Here is a 16,028-nt window from a genome sequence, read left to right on the forward strand (position 1 = left end):
ACTAATAAACACTAATTGTTCAATTTTTTTTTTTTTTTTTTTTGGCCTGCAATCCAGTACTTCTTAGTGGGAGTGTTTCTCATGAAGTCAAAATCAATGTGTTGGCTAGTGATTCAATTATTTTAACACTTCAGTGATACTAGAGAATCTGCTTCCAAGCTTACTTACACAGCCATTGGTAAGACTCAGCAGGTCCACCTCTGAACTCATTCCCATGAATTCTGGCAGATCTTGGTTATTCACAATGTGGGTCTTACCATTTTAGGCTGACTGATGCTCTTCACAATGTGGAAGCTGGCAATCTGAGAGAGAGAGAGCACTCAAGATAGAAGCCACAGTCTTTGTGTAACCTAATGTTGAAAGTGACATCCATCATTTTAGTGAATCAATAATAGTGAATCAATAAGTCTAGCCAACAGTTAAAAGGAAAGGAATTAAATAAGGACATGAATACCAGAAAGCATGGATTGGTGGGGGGTATCTTACAAAAATTCCTAACATGGGTTGAGAACTTAAACCTGAATTGTTAACAATATTTGTTGTTGGCTTTTGTTTTTATTTTAATTTTTGGAATTGTTAACAATATTTGTAAAGGATTCATATACAAACCATTTACTTCCTAAATATTTTTAATAGAACAAAAAAATTGGTAAGTAGAATCTGACTCATTAATTTCAGCCCATGGATTTGTTTCCTCTGCACCTAGCCTTTTCTGTAAAGATAGTTGCCAGTCTTATGTTCATCTAAGATTACATTGTTCCGGGGTCAAGACCAGAACTCCAGTTTTCTCAGTTCCTAAAAAGACACATTTTTCAGTTCACTAAGCTTCATTTTGTTTATCCTTAACTTTATCTCAGTTTTTGAAATTATTTTACTTTGTGAACAACTGTATGAATTATAATGTTGAGGAACAACAAAAACACCAAGATCCACTTTGGAATTCAAAACAAAGTGGCTGTGGTCATAATAAACAGATAAATCCTATGTGATTTTAATATAAAACGTACTTGAGGAAGCTGGCAGAAGACAGTCTTTGATAGTACAAAATATACCTTTTTCCTCAGAATAACATGGTCCTAAAATGATTGAGTGTAAATTGAGTCTCTGTGAACTGAATCACGTACCATATGGACTAATGTGGCTAGCCGTTTAAAGGGGATATTTGGTATAGTCATCTTTATTATTCACAGATTCCATATCTGCATATGTGAAATTTATTTGCAAATTTGTCTACTTGGTAAGATTTATTTGTAAACCCAAAGTCAATAATTGTGGCACTTTTGCAGTCATTTGTGGACATAGAGCCGTGAAAAATCTGAGGTGCCTACTTTCCCCGCTGAAGTCTACAAATCTACAGAGATAAGATATAAGTGGTGTTTTATACCTGAAGATGACGCTCTGCCTTCCTGTTTCCTATTGTAAAGCATTCTCTCGTTTGAAGTCCGTTTGCTGCCACATTTTTTGAATTTTTGTGCTTTTTATTGGTTATCATACTATTTAAAGTGGCCCAAAGTATGTCTTATGTTCCCAAGGGCAAGAAGGCCACATGCTGTGCCTTAGCGTGAAAATACATACTCTGGATAAGCTTTGTTCAGGCATGAGTTTGCTGCTGGCTGTGAGTTCAATGTTAATGAATCAACAATATTTATATATTAAATAAGGTGTCTTTAACCAGAAGCACATATAAAATGAGGTTTGGTATTGATTGGTTTATGAAAATCTTGGCATCAGAGGCTCACAGGAACCTATTTCTCCTAGGATCAGTGGTTTTAGTAGTCACTAATTCAGTGTTCATAGAGAATTTAGAGAACATAACTACTGCAAACAAAAATCAACTAAATACTTTTGCAAAGTAAGGACTTCTTGAACTTTGATTTTTGTATTTTATGTAAAGAATCTAATAAAATGTGGAAAAAGAATGGAGGGGAGCACAGCTGATTGATTCCTAATTCCACTTCATTATGCTTAAATTCAGTGGGAGTCTCACAGCCATCTTTATAAAGGAGTCTTGGCTGGGGTGTCAGGCTTCTAGTTTACTTTGACTCTGTTTGTCAGTCTATGTCACAACCTTCATGGCAATTAACTGTGCTTTTGTGTGCTAATTATCATTATCACACTATGTGGCCATTATTATTCTGATGCCCTTAGTTTGAAGCTCAAGCATCAATCAGTCACCTTAAACAATTGCATAGAAGGAAGCTTTGGAAGGCTGATCTAAAAGTCCTTATCTGAGCTCTGTTTTATTATACTCTGTTACAACACTGAACACAAAGCTCTTCATGACATAATTCTTTAAAAAATAATGCTTTATCCACTTGATTAGAGTGAATTTGAAGGTAGTTTTAAAAGTGCGGCTAGAAGCGGTGCTTTGTACCTGAAGGTCTATCCAGGCACCTAATACGTTAAACAAAAATTACAAAACTAAGGTACATTTTTATCTCATTGAGGCACCCTTGCCATGGGATGACCTTATTCAAGTCATTTAGACAAAGAAGGTGGTGTTTTTGAGTTTGTTTAAATCCCCACTGGAGGCCAGATTTAAGGAGAAAATGGAATCAAGTTAGATGTGGTCAGAAGAGACAAATTTCTTTTCCTGCAATGCTCTTCCTTTTTCCTTCTCCTTTATTAAAGCTATTCCTACTCCGCCCCTCCCCCATTGCCCCAGATGTGGGGGAAAGGAATAACATGAGCCGATAGATGCCCTATCTGGGGTTTTCAGAACTGTCGCATGCTGAATCTAACCTGATGATGTATTCTGCCCATGTCTCCAAAAAGTCAAAAGCATTTTCAGTGTTGATTCCCCTTAAGAATGATCACACTTTGTTCAGATTGGTTTAATGAGAGTAAGAGGTGACCTTGTGTCCACATAGTTAGTCTTATATTAAAAGACCTGGAAGTAAAACCTCACATATGTGTGTAAGTAATGATTTTAGGGGGCATAATAGGGAGAGGTTTTGCAGCTCTCTGCTTAGATGCTACCTAGGCTACCTGGGCAGGAGAAATTTTCCACTGCATTATAATGATGATTATTTGCAAATTACATGAGCACCAATAATTCATTCATGCACTGATATAAAGCAGGGGGATTCAGTGTAGTGGTATTGAACTTGTTGCTGGCAGCATTAATTGATTCATTTGGAACATTTCCCCCCACAGAATCCTAATGACAGCTTCCCTGAGCAAGAAACTGACACACAGGCAGGGTCCCCGATATGCAGGGACACAAGTGTGAGGACGTTGTTGTCGAAATGAACCATTCTTGTCTCCTGGCAGGGCTGGTTCTCCTAAGAACACTCCCCAATCTTGGGAGCTTCAATGAGAGGCTTTCTTTCTTGGCAGAGGTGGCAGTTGAGCTTCATGTCTTTCCCGTGGGTTTGAAAAAAGGGACTGAATTACTTGTATTTTAAACTAACCACTGTTCTTCTCAGGGAAATGCTGGGGATGTGGCTCTTCTTGGAAAATGTTGGAGAGGGGCTGACCAAGCTTAACATTTGATCTGTGTGGCCCCATTGATGAAAAGAAAAAAATTGCCTCTCATCATAATGTTTAACTGACATCCCCTCAAGACGACCCAAATCTGTCTCTCCTGATACATAATGCCTGTCTTTCCAACTACATGGTAAACTGTGGAGCAGATACTAAGTTTTGGTCATTTTTAGTTTCGTAGCACCTACTAGAATACAATGTCTAGCTTATAATAGAAACAGAAGAAGGGTAAAAGGAAAGAATGAAAACAAAACTATTTAAATTTGAAATTTGAAAACACTGTTAAGGGGCTTTGCCCTAAACCTTAATAAAACTTTGAAAATTGCTTCAATTTGTAGTCCCTTTGGTAGAATGTGATAGCCTACTTTATTCTTTTCTCTTTGAAATTTTATTTCGAGTTTAAAGCATCACTTTTTTGCTGAACATATTAAGAGTATGCATGTATACATAGGAAAATTATCTGGAGAACTTCTGGCTAGGCATTTTGTTTTTTTGTTATATATATTTTTACTGAAAATCATATGTATAATTTTAAGTGACTAGGTGCAGAAAAATAATCTAAAAGTCATTATGTTATAAGTCATGGTTCTGGCAGGACCACAAAAGCCTTCAGAGTGAGTAAAAACATTTCATCTTAACTAGTTATTTACCACGGAAAATTCTTGCATTACCAACATTCCCGTTTTGGGAAAGTGCCTGTATTAGAGAAATACACCAGGTGGGTAGGGGGAGGGAGACTTAAAACCTCTCTCCAAGTTTAAGCCAGCAAGAAATCTGGGGAACAATAGCAAAAACTCCTTTCTTTAGCATTAATCTCAGCAACAAGGAAAGCCATGGAATTTCAAGTGGTGAAAATTTTGACCACACAATACACAACACACTTCTGAATTTGCCCACTGCCTGAATAGGAATAAAAAAACAAAGAACATAAAACTGTGTGAACAAGGCAGCTGCATGTATTTGTAGGAGTTGGTTGCTTACTACAGTAGTTTAAAAATAGTTTTCCAGTTAACATCTTTTCCACATAATGGAGATGTCAGTGTATGTTTACATGATTGTGGAAATGGTCAGAAGCTGTTTATGTAGCTCTGAACTGCTGGACAACGCACAGGGAGACTGGGGTTCAGCAAAGCCCTTGGGGCTTTTTCCCTTGAGAGGAGCCTGGGCTTCACTTGGGGTTGCTGGAAATGCATGCCAATGAATTCGACCCGGCTGACTTTCCTCTGTCAGACTCACTTTGCACAGGATTTGTGAGGGGCTGGGACATTGTTGCCAATCTCTACGGTTACTCTGAGGTTTGGAGTTGGGGACGAAGACAGCCATTTCTGCAAAAAGACAGTAGATTCACACTGTAGAAAGATCATGGTAACGTCATTTTCCAAAGCACATGCTTTGAATAACAAAGCTTTCAATGTGCGCCTCCCCCTCCACACACCACAGATTGATCTTGTACATATTTCATCTCAATCGTTTCCTTTCCCACACACACATTCCAGCTTGAAAGCACACTGTATGAGAGAGTCCAGGTCGAAAACGCTGCCTGTCTGGCCATTGTCCTTCGCCTAAGGACAAGTAGGTAAAACCTTCCAAAAGCCCCCTCTTCCGGCTTCTCAAGTTCACTGTTGTCCCCCCACCCACACTCTCCTGTAGCCCGCAATTCTCAGCCCCAAAGCAGAAGCATTTGTTTCCCTGCGTAGGGCGCCTTCAAGGTTCCTCGAATTCTCCGTATACAGAGGCCAGAGGTTTGGGTACCGCACAGTTCGAGCCTCCTTGTGCCCCTATACTCGGATTGCAAAGGAAGGCGGCATCGCTGCTGTATATTCCCCATCGATAAGCGGCACGTCCTCTACACCGGCACGGGTTGTCTTCGGGTGCTTCGGGTTCAGGTGAGGCACCCTTCCCCAGTTTTGCGCGCAGGGGCTGGGGACCTTCTCTCCCGGGCTGGGCCGGGCAGGTGCTGCACCCGGGCGGGCACCTCCTCCCGCCGCGCACTGAGCATGCTCAGCCCGGCTGCGCGCCGGCTCCCGCCCGCCCCGCGTTTCTCTTCTTCACGCGTCTCCGCCTCCTCGAGGCTGAGGAGCCGGCTGCCTGAACTCTGCCGCGCCGGGTTTTTTGAGCTGCCGCGAGCGCTGGGAGGGAGGAGAGCGCGGCACCAGACACAGCACGGGGTTCAACACCGGGATTGGTCGCAAGTAGGAAGCTTTCGCCACTACCGCGGGACCCTCGGGCTGTGCCGACGCCGTTTGCTAGGAGGCTGTAGCGGGCGCCGAGCTCAGGTGCTGAGGTAAGTGAGGCGCGAGCTGGCAGGGTCCGCTCCAGTCTGGGCGCGTGCTGCCCCGGGCGCTCCGGCTGTCGGATTTTGGGAAAGAGCATGGTCCTCGGAGGCTGCGGAGTAAAAGGGGGCTACTTGGGGCTCCCACTCCTGCAGGGCTGGACGGGGTCTGTGGGCCGTACTGCCTTGAGCCTGGCAGCCCGGCGGGGTCGGCGCAGCTGGAACTGAGCGCCCTGAACCCGCGAGGAGGCAGGGCACCGACGACGCCACCTTCACCCCACGGCGACCCTTCTTTTTAGTCAGAAAATAAGTTTGTTGCGCTGCAAGGCAGCCACAGAACAAGTAGCCTGGAGCGCGTAATGCTCCAGGAATCGTTAAAATCACCTCCTCCAACTGGTTCAGGCTATTATTGCCCCCTCTCCGTGCGCGCTGGCGAGAGTTTCCTTCTGATGTTGATACCCCGGGGCTCCGATTGCCCAGCTGTGGAGCCCACGGAAGAGAAAGGGGAACTTGGGCTGGTGTTTGAAGGGATTTAGGATCTAAGGGCGCAGGAGCCGGTAGCGGTGGTGGAAGGAGCCCTGTTGGAACAGACACTGATTTTGGTGGTGCCCACTGTGTGCCAGGCTCTGTGCTAAACGCTGGGGGTACAGCGGCGAATCCAGATCCCCGCTCTTGTGACACGTACCAGGTATACCCAGGCTCTGCCCAGGGAACTTGTAGGGATGGTGTAATAATCTCCAGTAACTTGGGGGGATTTGCAGTTTCTTTTGCATGGCAAAGACAGTTGCCTTGTCTCCTCCTCGGACCCAGATATCAAGGAGATGTGCGCCAGGCACCCCGCAGACACCAGCTCGCACTCTCCTTCTGGAAAGGAGGGCTCAAAACCTGCCTGCATTTTCTCTTTTTGTGATTCGTGTATATATATTCTATTATTTATGAAAGGTGTGGAAGTGAGGGTAAGAGGACGTGGGCTGCTCAGTCTTTCTGAAACAGTCAGGGAGTCTGATGCATGAGAACATTTTGCAGCACAGCGGATTCCCAGCAAGGAGGCTGCTTCGCGCTAAGCGAAACTAAGGAGGTTGGTTGCTGGCTGGGGTCTCCAGATTTGTAGCAAAAAGGTTTGCGGAGGTAGTATAGGGCGAATCAGTGTGACTGATCACTTTGGGTGGGTGGTCTGCGTGGAGGTGGGGTGGTGGATCTTGGGGTGTGTTGGAGGTTTGTTTGCAAGGAGAAGCTCCTGGGAGGAAAGCTCTTGGAACTTTTTTCTAGTTTTCCTACTGAAATCAACATAGGGGCGGGGACATGTTTGTCTGAATAACTGTCTTTTAATTGCATGGGAAGCATCTGCAGCTTACTGTGATGGGAGCTGGATATTTCAAAGAATAATTCCACATAGTTGATTTGTTTGGACACTTACAGAAATAATTTGGAATGTGCTTTTATTTTTGTATTTTGAGGTGTATGTCCTTTAGGGAGTGGGGTAGATTTCCAGCAGGCAGGTCCCCGCAGAAGCATTTACATTCCGGCCGATTAGCAAGTTTGTTCTCTCTGTCTCTACCCAATTGGGTGAAAAAGAACATTGTGTCATGGAGACACAATCACCTCGAGGTGATTTTTGTGGCATTTATGAGAAAATTCATATTTCATCCGTAACTTTATTCTTGCTATTTTCATCTTGATTTCATTTAAGACTTATGTGGATCTCCACAATGGGTGGTGGGAGTGTTAGATTGCTAAGAATCAAAAACAAGTTCCATGGGAATATCATTTTTGCCACGTTATAAAATGCTATTGATTTTTTGTTTGTTTAAACCAACTTCAGCTGCTCTGGATTGATAAGAAGAGATCACGATGATAAGCCTCATTATTTTCCAGTGTGGACCCTGTCAGGTTGGAGGAGAACATGGAAAAACTGACCTTTTTTAAATTGGAGGCTAAGACTAATAAGAGAAAAGACCTATTGTTCAAGGGTGCAGGTCAGAGCCATATGGAAATTTCAGCAGAAGCAGATTTTCTTTTGACAGCCTTTATGAAAACAGTTTTTAGTTCCTTTAGCTTGGGTCACTTTGTCTTCTTGAGTCAACTCAGCATCTCTTTCCATGGTCATTTCATATCGGTGGGACATTAACAGTAAATAGAGAGAAAGCCTTTCAAATAATGTTAGCTTTTTTAATCATCCGTTTATTTTACCTAGTTCTCTTTCTTCTTCTTATTCAGAAGTAGGTCTTCTAATTATTTTCCCTCTAAGCACTAAATCTTTTGGCTACAAGGTTTCTTCTGAAAGGTACACAGGACATCTGTTACTTCAATTTATTTCTTAAAAAATAAAGGTAACCTGAATAATTAAGCTTCTCAGCAGAAAACTCCCCTTTATAGTTCCAAATTTTCTGCCAAGTTTAACTTGTTGGATTCTTCTTGTTGTAGTCAAAGACATAGATATAAAATACATTAGTTTTAATTTAAAGAATTTCATCTTTTGTGAAAGCATGCTTTTATATGATTTTAATTGAATTAGTCTATTTCATATGTTAAGCAGGGAGATGTCTGTATACACAGATGCGGTAAGTTTTGTTGTTTTCATTTTTCCATAACACAGTATCTTAAGTCTTGTGAGGGAGCCCAGATTTATTACCTAGATTTATCAGTCTTTATTTATTTTTTCTATTATAAACTATCAGAAGAAAATTTGGCTATACTCACTAAAATTTATTGTTATACATATATACTACTATGTTGATATTACTACTTGTAAAATATATACAGCAAAAAGCTAAGGGATAAATAAAGCAAAAATTATGAAACAGAAGTTCTAATATTTTTATGGATTCCAGTGATTTGCTTTGCATTGCCCCTCAGGTGTATACCCCACTTTGGAAATCACTGATGGTTTGTGGGGTTTTTACCTTTCTTTTCTTACCTCTGGCTTTGCCATTCACCATCTTTGATATGGTGGCTAATTGGAAAACTGCTAGTAATCTGTGTCTCCTGTAACAGATGGGTTAAGAGCACTCTTTCCTGGTCATGAACACATATGTGGACGGAATGAGGCAGAAGAGATGAATGTGATATAGGGGTCATCCTGGATCTCCCAAATTAGATATACAGAAGAAAAAAAATGAAGTTTTAACTTAAAGACTGAAGTTCCAGTGGTTAAAAAGTGAGGAAACCAGGAAGAGTGAGGAAAATAAAGACATTTTCCATGTTACAGTATTTTGTGAAGGGTGGAAAGAACAAAAACCTTGCAGAAGATTAACCTGGATATGGCCCTACCGCTTACATTCATGATACTGGACAGGATAGTTCCATAACTTTGCATTCCTCCAAGACCTCTAGTCTTCTTCAGCAGGGTCACCATGCTCATCTGCATGCATCAGGGCATTGGAAGGAAAAAGACTTGGAAATGTTAATTGCTCAGACTTGCAAACCATACATATCACTTTTGCTTTTATTCCATTGGCCAGAACTCAATTGCATGTAGATAGATCTTGCTATAAGGGAGGCTGGGGAATATGGTATAGCAGTGTTTCCAGAAAGGAGAAGAAACAGTTGGGGGAACAGCCAGCATTTCTGACACTCTATTACTCTGTGTGATATTTCTTCCATTTTCAGTAAATGTTAATTACCTTTCCTTCCCCCAACCCCTGGCAGAAAAAAAAACCCGGCAGTTATAAGGAAATACTTTTCTAAGCACTTTGCCCTCCCAGATAGGTATTGTCTATGTTGTATAAATAAGGAAAACTTGGCTTAGAGAAATTAAGCCATTTGTTCAACATAGCCAGTAAGTGGCAGAGCTAGGATTTGAACCATTTCTCTGGCTCTAGAGTTGACTTTCTTAACAGCTTCATTATACTACTTGTTTATTCTTGCCTCAATACTTTTCTTATTATAGCCATTGGACGACATTTTCTTTTTGTCTATATGAAAAAGGTGGAGGAGAATTAAAAAATCCCAAAGAAGAAAAAAAGATTATATCTAATCTAAAATATAATGGAATATAATTAGATACTTGAATAATTACTTGGAGCAGGTATTTAAAGTAAGACTCTCCACTACAATGCTTTTTCATCTTCTGATAAACAAATCATCAGAGTATAGGCCCTGAATTATAGCCTTTCTCTTAGGCTTTCATTGTGGGAAATCTTGGCTGCCATTTTTATGTTGCAGTATGTAAAGATAAATTCCTGTTCACTTCTTAGCCTAAGCAAATATTCTTTCTGGCAAATTCACAGCTAAAATATTCTCCTCTGACCTTCCTTTTGATCAAAAGCATTGTTTTTCATCAACATCCCCAGCTCCCAAGAAAGAAAACTCTTCTCTTGTTCTTTCAGCTTTGCAAAACTTTTTTGAGTATTTACTGCATGACTAAAGGGACCTCTACCAATAATCCTAGCATCCTGGAAAAGAAAATGATCCCTTTTGGTCTTATCCTGTTATCTTGTCCCACTTATATTAGAAATTCTGCTTTTTCTCTCCTTTCCTGTGTATTTGTGCTTTGCAAAAATACCTCTTACACTTTTGGTACCAAATAGCTGCAGTAGAAATGTGGGGTGGTTAATAGTGAGACTACTTTTTGCCAACACGGTTCATTTTCCAGTATTTCAAGTCATTTTTTTCCTTCTTGTTCAGTATTTATTTGTGGCATCTTCCCAATGAATTAATGACACATATGTTCTCACCATGTAGGTGGGCAGATATACTTGTATACTTATCAGTCACCTCTTTCTCAGAAGACCCTGTTTATTTCCTCCTAACTTTCCCTAAACCTTTTGTTTTAAGAAATATCCTTTAATTTTTCCTAAGTTTACCTTGCTTCCAAATTTCCTCACACCCACCCATGCCATTTGTGTGTGTGTGTGTGTGTGTGTGTGTGTGTGTGTGTGTGTGTGTAAGTTCCTTTTTATGATTTAATGGGGTAGAAAGAAAGGTTTAAAGTTGCTTACTATCATATTTTCAGACGCCCAGTGAGCAGAGTCCCAAAGGACCTAATGAAAAGCTAACTCTAGCTGCTGTAACAGGTAAACTCTAAATTTTCAGTGACTTAAAATGCTTCCTACTTCTTGCTCATGTGGGTTAGTTCAATACCCACAGCATAGTTCCTGACTGAATGGCTTCCCATGGGGTCATTTGAGGAATCAGGTTCCTTACCCTCTCCTGGCTTCATCCTCTCCTGAGTCCCTAGAGTTCTCCTTGTGCAGACAATGTAATGGGGTGTGAGGAGAGAAATGTCCTGACATATTTCACAGGAGGTTTTTATAGGCCCACACTGGGAGTGGTTGTCATGGCTTCTTTTATTTTTAATTGATTTTTAAAATTTTTTATTGTTATGTTAATCACCATACATTACATCATTAGTTTTTGATGTAGTGTTCCATGATTCATTGTTTGTGCATAACACCCAGTGCTCCATGCAGAACGTGCCCTCTTTAATACCCATCACCAGGCTAACCCCTCCCCACCAGAACCCTCAATTTGTATTTCTTTTTTCTTTCTTTTTTTTAAAGATTTTATTTATTTATTTGAGAGTGGGAATGAGATAGAGAGAGCATGAGAGGGGGGAGGGTCAGAGGGAGAAGCAGACTCCCTGCCGAGCAGGGAGCCCGATGCGGGACTCGATCCTTGAACTCTAGGATCATGACCTGAGCCAAAGGCAGTCGCCCAACACACTGAGTGAACCAGGCGCCCCCTCAGTTTGTTTTTCAGAGTCTGTCATCTCTCATGGTTCGTCTCCCCCTCTGACTGACTCCCCTTCATTCTTCCCCTCCTGGTATCTTCTTCTTTTTTTTTTTCTTAACATATATTGCATTATTAGTTTCAGAAGTACAGATCTGTGATTCAACAGTCTTGTACAATTCACAGCGCTCACCCTAGCATATACCCTCCCCAATGTCCATCACCCAGCCACCCCATACCTCCCACCCCCCACCACTCCAGTAACACTCAGTTTGTTTCCTGAGATTAAGAATTCCTCATATCAGTGAGGTCATATGATACATGTCTTTCTCTGATTGACTTATTTCACTCAGCATAACACCCTCCAGTTCCATCCACATCGTTGCAAATGGCAAGCTCTCATTCCTTTTGATGGCTGCATAATATTCCATTGTGTATATATACCACTTCTTCTTTATCCATTCATCTGTTGATGGACATCTTGACTCTTTCCAGAGTCTATTGTGGACTATTGTGGCTATTGTGGACATTGCTGCTATAAACATTGGGGTGCATGTACCCCTTTGGATCCCTACATTTGTATCTTTGTGGTAAATACCAGGTAGTGCAATTGCTGGATCGTACGGTAGCTGTATTTTCAACATTTTGAGGAACCTCCATACTGTTTTACAGAGTGGTTGCACCAGCTTGCATTCCCACCAACAGTGTACGAGGGTTCCCCTTTCTCTGCATCCCTGCCAACATCTGTCGTTTTCTGACTTGTTAATTTTAGCCATTCTGACTGGTGTGAGGTGCTATCTCATGGAGGTTTTGATTTGGATTTTCCTGATGCCGAGCGATGTTGAGCACTTTTTCATGTGTCTGTTGGCCATTTGGATGTCTTCTTTGGAAAAAAGTCTGTTCATTTCTTTTGCCCATTTCTTGATTGGATCGTTTGTTCTTTGGGTGTTGAGTTTGATAAGTTCTTTATAGATTTTGGATACTAGCCCTTTATCTGATATGTCATTTGGAAATATTTTCTCCCATTCTGTCGGTTGTCTTTTGGTTTTGTGGACTGTTTCTTTTGCTGTGCAAAAGCTTTTTATCTTGATGAAATCCCAATAGTTCATTTTTGCCCTTGCTTCCCTTGCCTTTGGCAATGTTTCTAAGAAGAAGTTGCTGGGCTGAGGTCGAAGAGGTTGCTGCCTGTGTTCTCTTTAGGATTTTGATGGACTCCGGTCTCACGTTTAGGTCTTTCAACCATTTGGAGTCTATTTTTGGGTGGTGTAAGGAAATGGTCCAGTTTCATTCTTCTGCATGTGGCTGTCCAACTTTCCCAAACCCATTTGTTGAAGAGACTGTCTTTTTTCCATTGGACATTCTTTCCTTTTTTGACAAAGATGAGTTGACCATAGAGTTGAGGGTCCATTTCTGGATTTTCTATTCTGTTCTATTGATCTATGTATATGTTTTTGTGCCAGTACCATACTGTCTTGATGATGACAACTTTGCAGTAGAGCTTGAAGTCTGGAATTGTAATGCCGCCAGCTTTGCTTTTCTTTTTCAATATTCCTCTGGCTATTCGGGGTCTCTTCTGGTTCCATACAAATGTTAGGATTATTTGTTCCATTTCTTTGAAAAAAGTGGATGTTATTTTGATGGGGATTGCATTGAATGTGTAGATTGCTCTAGGTAGCATTGACATCTTCACAATCTTTGTTCTTCCAATCCATGAGCATGGAACATTTTCCATTTCTTTGTGTCTTCTTCAATTTCTTTCATGAGTATTTTATAGTTTTCTGAGTACAGATCCTTTGCCTTTTTGGTTAAATTTATTCCTAGGTATCTAATGGTTTTGGGTGCAATTGTAAATGGGATCGACTCCTTGATTTGTCTCTCTTCTATCTTGTTGTTGGTGTATAGGAATACCACTGATTTCTGTACATTGATTTTATAGCCTGCTACTTGACTGAATTCCTGTATGAGTTCTAGCAGTTTTGGGGTGGAGTCTTTTGGGTTTTCCACATACAGTCTCATATCATCTGCAAAGAGTGAGAGTTTGACTTCCTCTTTGCTGATTTGGATGCCTTGATTTCTTTTTGTTGTCTGATTGCTGTGGCTAGGACTTCTAATACTATGTTGAATAGCAGTGGTGAGAGTGGACATCCCTGCCGCGTTCCTGACCTTAGGGGAAAAGCTCTCAGCTTTTCCCCATTGAGAATGATATTCGCTGTAGGTTTTTCATAGATGGCTTTTATGATATTGAGGTATGTACTCTCTATCCCTATACTCTGAAGAGTTTTGATCAAGAAAGGATGCTGTACTTTGTCTAATGCTTTTTCTGCATCTATTGAGAGGATCATATGATTCTTGATCTTTCTTTTGTTAATGTATTGTATCACGTTGATTGATTTGCGGATGTTGAACCAACCTTGCAGCCCTGGGATAAATCCCACTTGGTTATGGTGAATAATCGTTTTAATGTACTCTTGGATCCTATTGGCTAGTATTTTGGTGAGAATTTTTGCATCCATGTTCATCAAGGATATTGGTTTGTAATTCGCCTTTTTGATGGGGTCTTTGTCTGGTTTTGGGATCAAGGTAATGGTGGCCTCATAAAAAGAGTTTGGAAGTTTTCCTTCCATTTCTTTTTTTGGAACAGTTTCAGGAGAATAGGTATTAATTATTCTTGAAATGTTTGGTGGAATTCCCCTGGGAAGCCATCTGGCCCTGGGCTTTTGTTTGTTGGGAGATTTTTGATGACTGCTTCAATTTCCTTAGTGGCTATAGGTCTGTTCAGGTTTTCTGTTTCTTCCTGGTTCAATTTTGGTAGTTGATACATCTCTAGGAATGCATCCATTTCTTCCAGGTTATCTAATTTGCTGGCATAGAGTTGCCCCTAATACGTTTTCTTAATTGCTTGTATTTCTTTGGTGTTGGTTGTGATCTCTCCTCTTTCATTCATGATTTTGTTGATTTGGGTCATTTCTCTTTTCTTTTTGATAAGTCTGGCCAGGGGTTTATCAATTTTGTTAATTCTTTCAAAAACCAGCTCCTCGTTTCGTTGATCTGTTCTACTGTTCTTTTGGTTTCTGTTTCATTGATTTCTGCTCTGATCTTTATGATTTCTCTTCTCCTGCTGGGTTTAGGCTTTATTTCCTGTTTTATCTCTAGCTCCCTTAGGTGTAGGGTTATGTTGTGTATTTGAGACCCTTCTTGTTTCTTGAGAAAGGCTTGTATTGCTATATACTCTCCTCCCAGGACTGCCTTTGCTGTATCCCAAAGATTTTGAACAGTTGTGTTTTCATTTTCTTTGGTTTCCATTAATTTTTTTAATTCTTCTTTAATTTCCTGGTTGACCCATACATTCTTTAGTAGGATGCTCTTTAGCCTCCATGTATTTGAGTTCTTTCCAACGTTCCTCTTGTGATTGAGTTCTAGTTTCAAAGCATTCTGGTCTGAAAATATGCAGGGAATAATCCCAATGTTTTGGTACCGGTTGAGACCTGATTTGTGACCAAGGATGTGATCAATTCTGGAGAATGTTCCATGGGCACTAGAGAAGAACATGTATTCTGTTGCCTTGGGATGGAATGTTCTGAATATGTCTGTGAAGTCCATTTGGTCCAGTGTGTCATTTAAAGTCTTTATTTCCTTGTTGATCTTTTGCTTAGATGATCTGTCCATTTCAGTCGGGGGGTGATAAAGTCCCCCACTATTATTGTATTGTTGTCAATGTGTTTCTTCGCTTTTGTTATTAATTGCCTTATATAATTGGCTGCTCCCATGTTAGGGGCATAGATATTTACAATTGTTAGATCTTGTTGGATAGACCCTTTACTTAGGATATAGTGTCCTTCTTCATCTCTTATTACAGTCTTTGTTATAAAATCTAATTTGTCTGATATAAGGATTGCCACCCCAGCTTTCTTTTGGTGTCCATTAGCATGGTAAATGGTTTTCCACGCCCTCACTTTCAATCTGGGGGTGTCTTTGGGTCTAAAATGAGTCTCTTGCAGATACCATATCGATGGGTCCTGTTTTTTAATCCAATCTGATAGCCTGTGTCTTTTGATTGGGGCATTTAGCCTATTTACATTCAGGGTAACTATTGAAAGGTATGAATTTAGAGCCATTGTATTGACTGCGAGGTGACTGTTACTGTATATTGCCTGTGTTCCTTTCTGATCTATGCTGCTTTTAGGCTCTCTCTTTGCTTAGAGGACCCCTTTCAATATTTCTTGGAGGGTTGGTTTTGTGTTTGCAAATTCCTTTAGTTTTGTTTGTCCTGGAAGCTTTTTATCTCTCCTTCTATTTTCAGTGACATCCTAGCTGGATATAGTATTCTTGGCTGCATATTTTTCTCATTTAGTGCTCTGAAGATATCATGCCAGTCCTTTCTGGCCTGCCAGGTCTCTGTGGATAGGTTTGTTGCTGATCTAATGTTTCTACCATTGTAGGTTACATATCTCTTCTCCTGAGCTGCTTTCAGGATTTTCTCTTTGTCTCTGAGACTCGTAAGTTTTACTATTAGATGTCGGGGTTTTGACCTATTTTTCTTGATTTTGAGAGGGGTTCTCTGTGCCTCCTGGATTTTGATGCCTGTTTCCTTCTCCACATT

General features: G+C 40.7%; 1 protein-coding gene across 2 annotated transcripts in view; it reads left to right on the forward strand.

Moving 5' to 3' along the window:
- The first annotated feature begins 5,606 nt into the window (after positions 1-5,606).
- Positions 5,607-16,028, forward strand: part of CNTN4 (contactin 4) — a 952,644-nt gene continuing 942,222 nt past the window's right edge. For both annotated transcript variants that reach the window (XM_025885702.2, XM_073901561.1), the window contains exon 1: positions 5,607-5,770. The gene's annotated coding sequence lies outside the window, so the exon portion shown is untranslated. The remainder of the gene's footprint in view (positions 5,771-16,028) is intronic.

This window comes from Callorhinus ursinus, unplaced genomic scaffold (genome assembly GCF_003265705.2).
Source record: "Callorhinus ursinus isolate GAN/ISIS: 27379988/994484 unplaced genomic scaffold, GSC_fseal_2.0 scaffold15, whole genome shotgun sequence".
Lineage (NCBI taxonomy): Eukaryota > Metazoa > Chordata > Mammalia > Carnivora > Otariidae > Callorhinus > Callorhinus ursinus.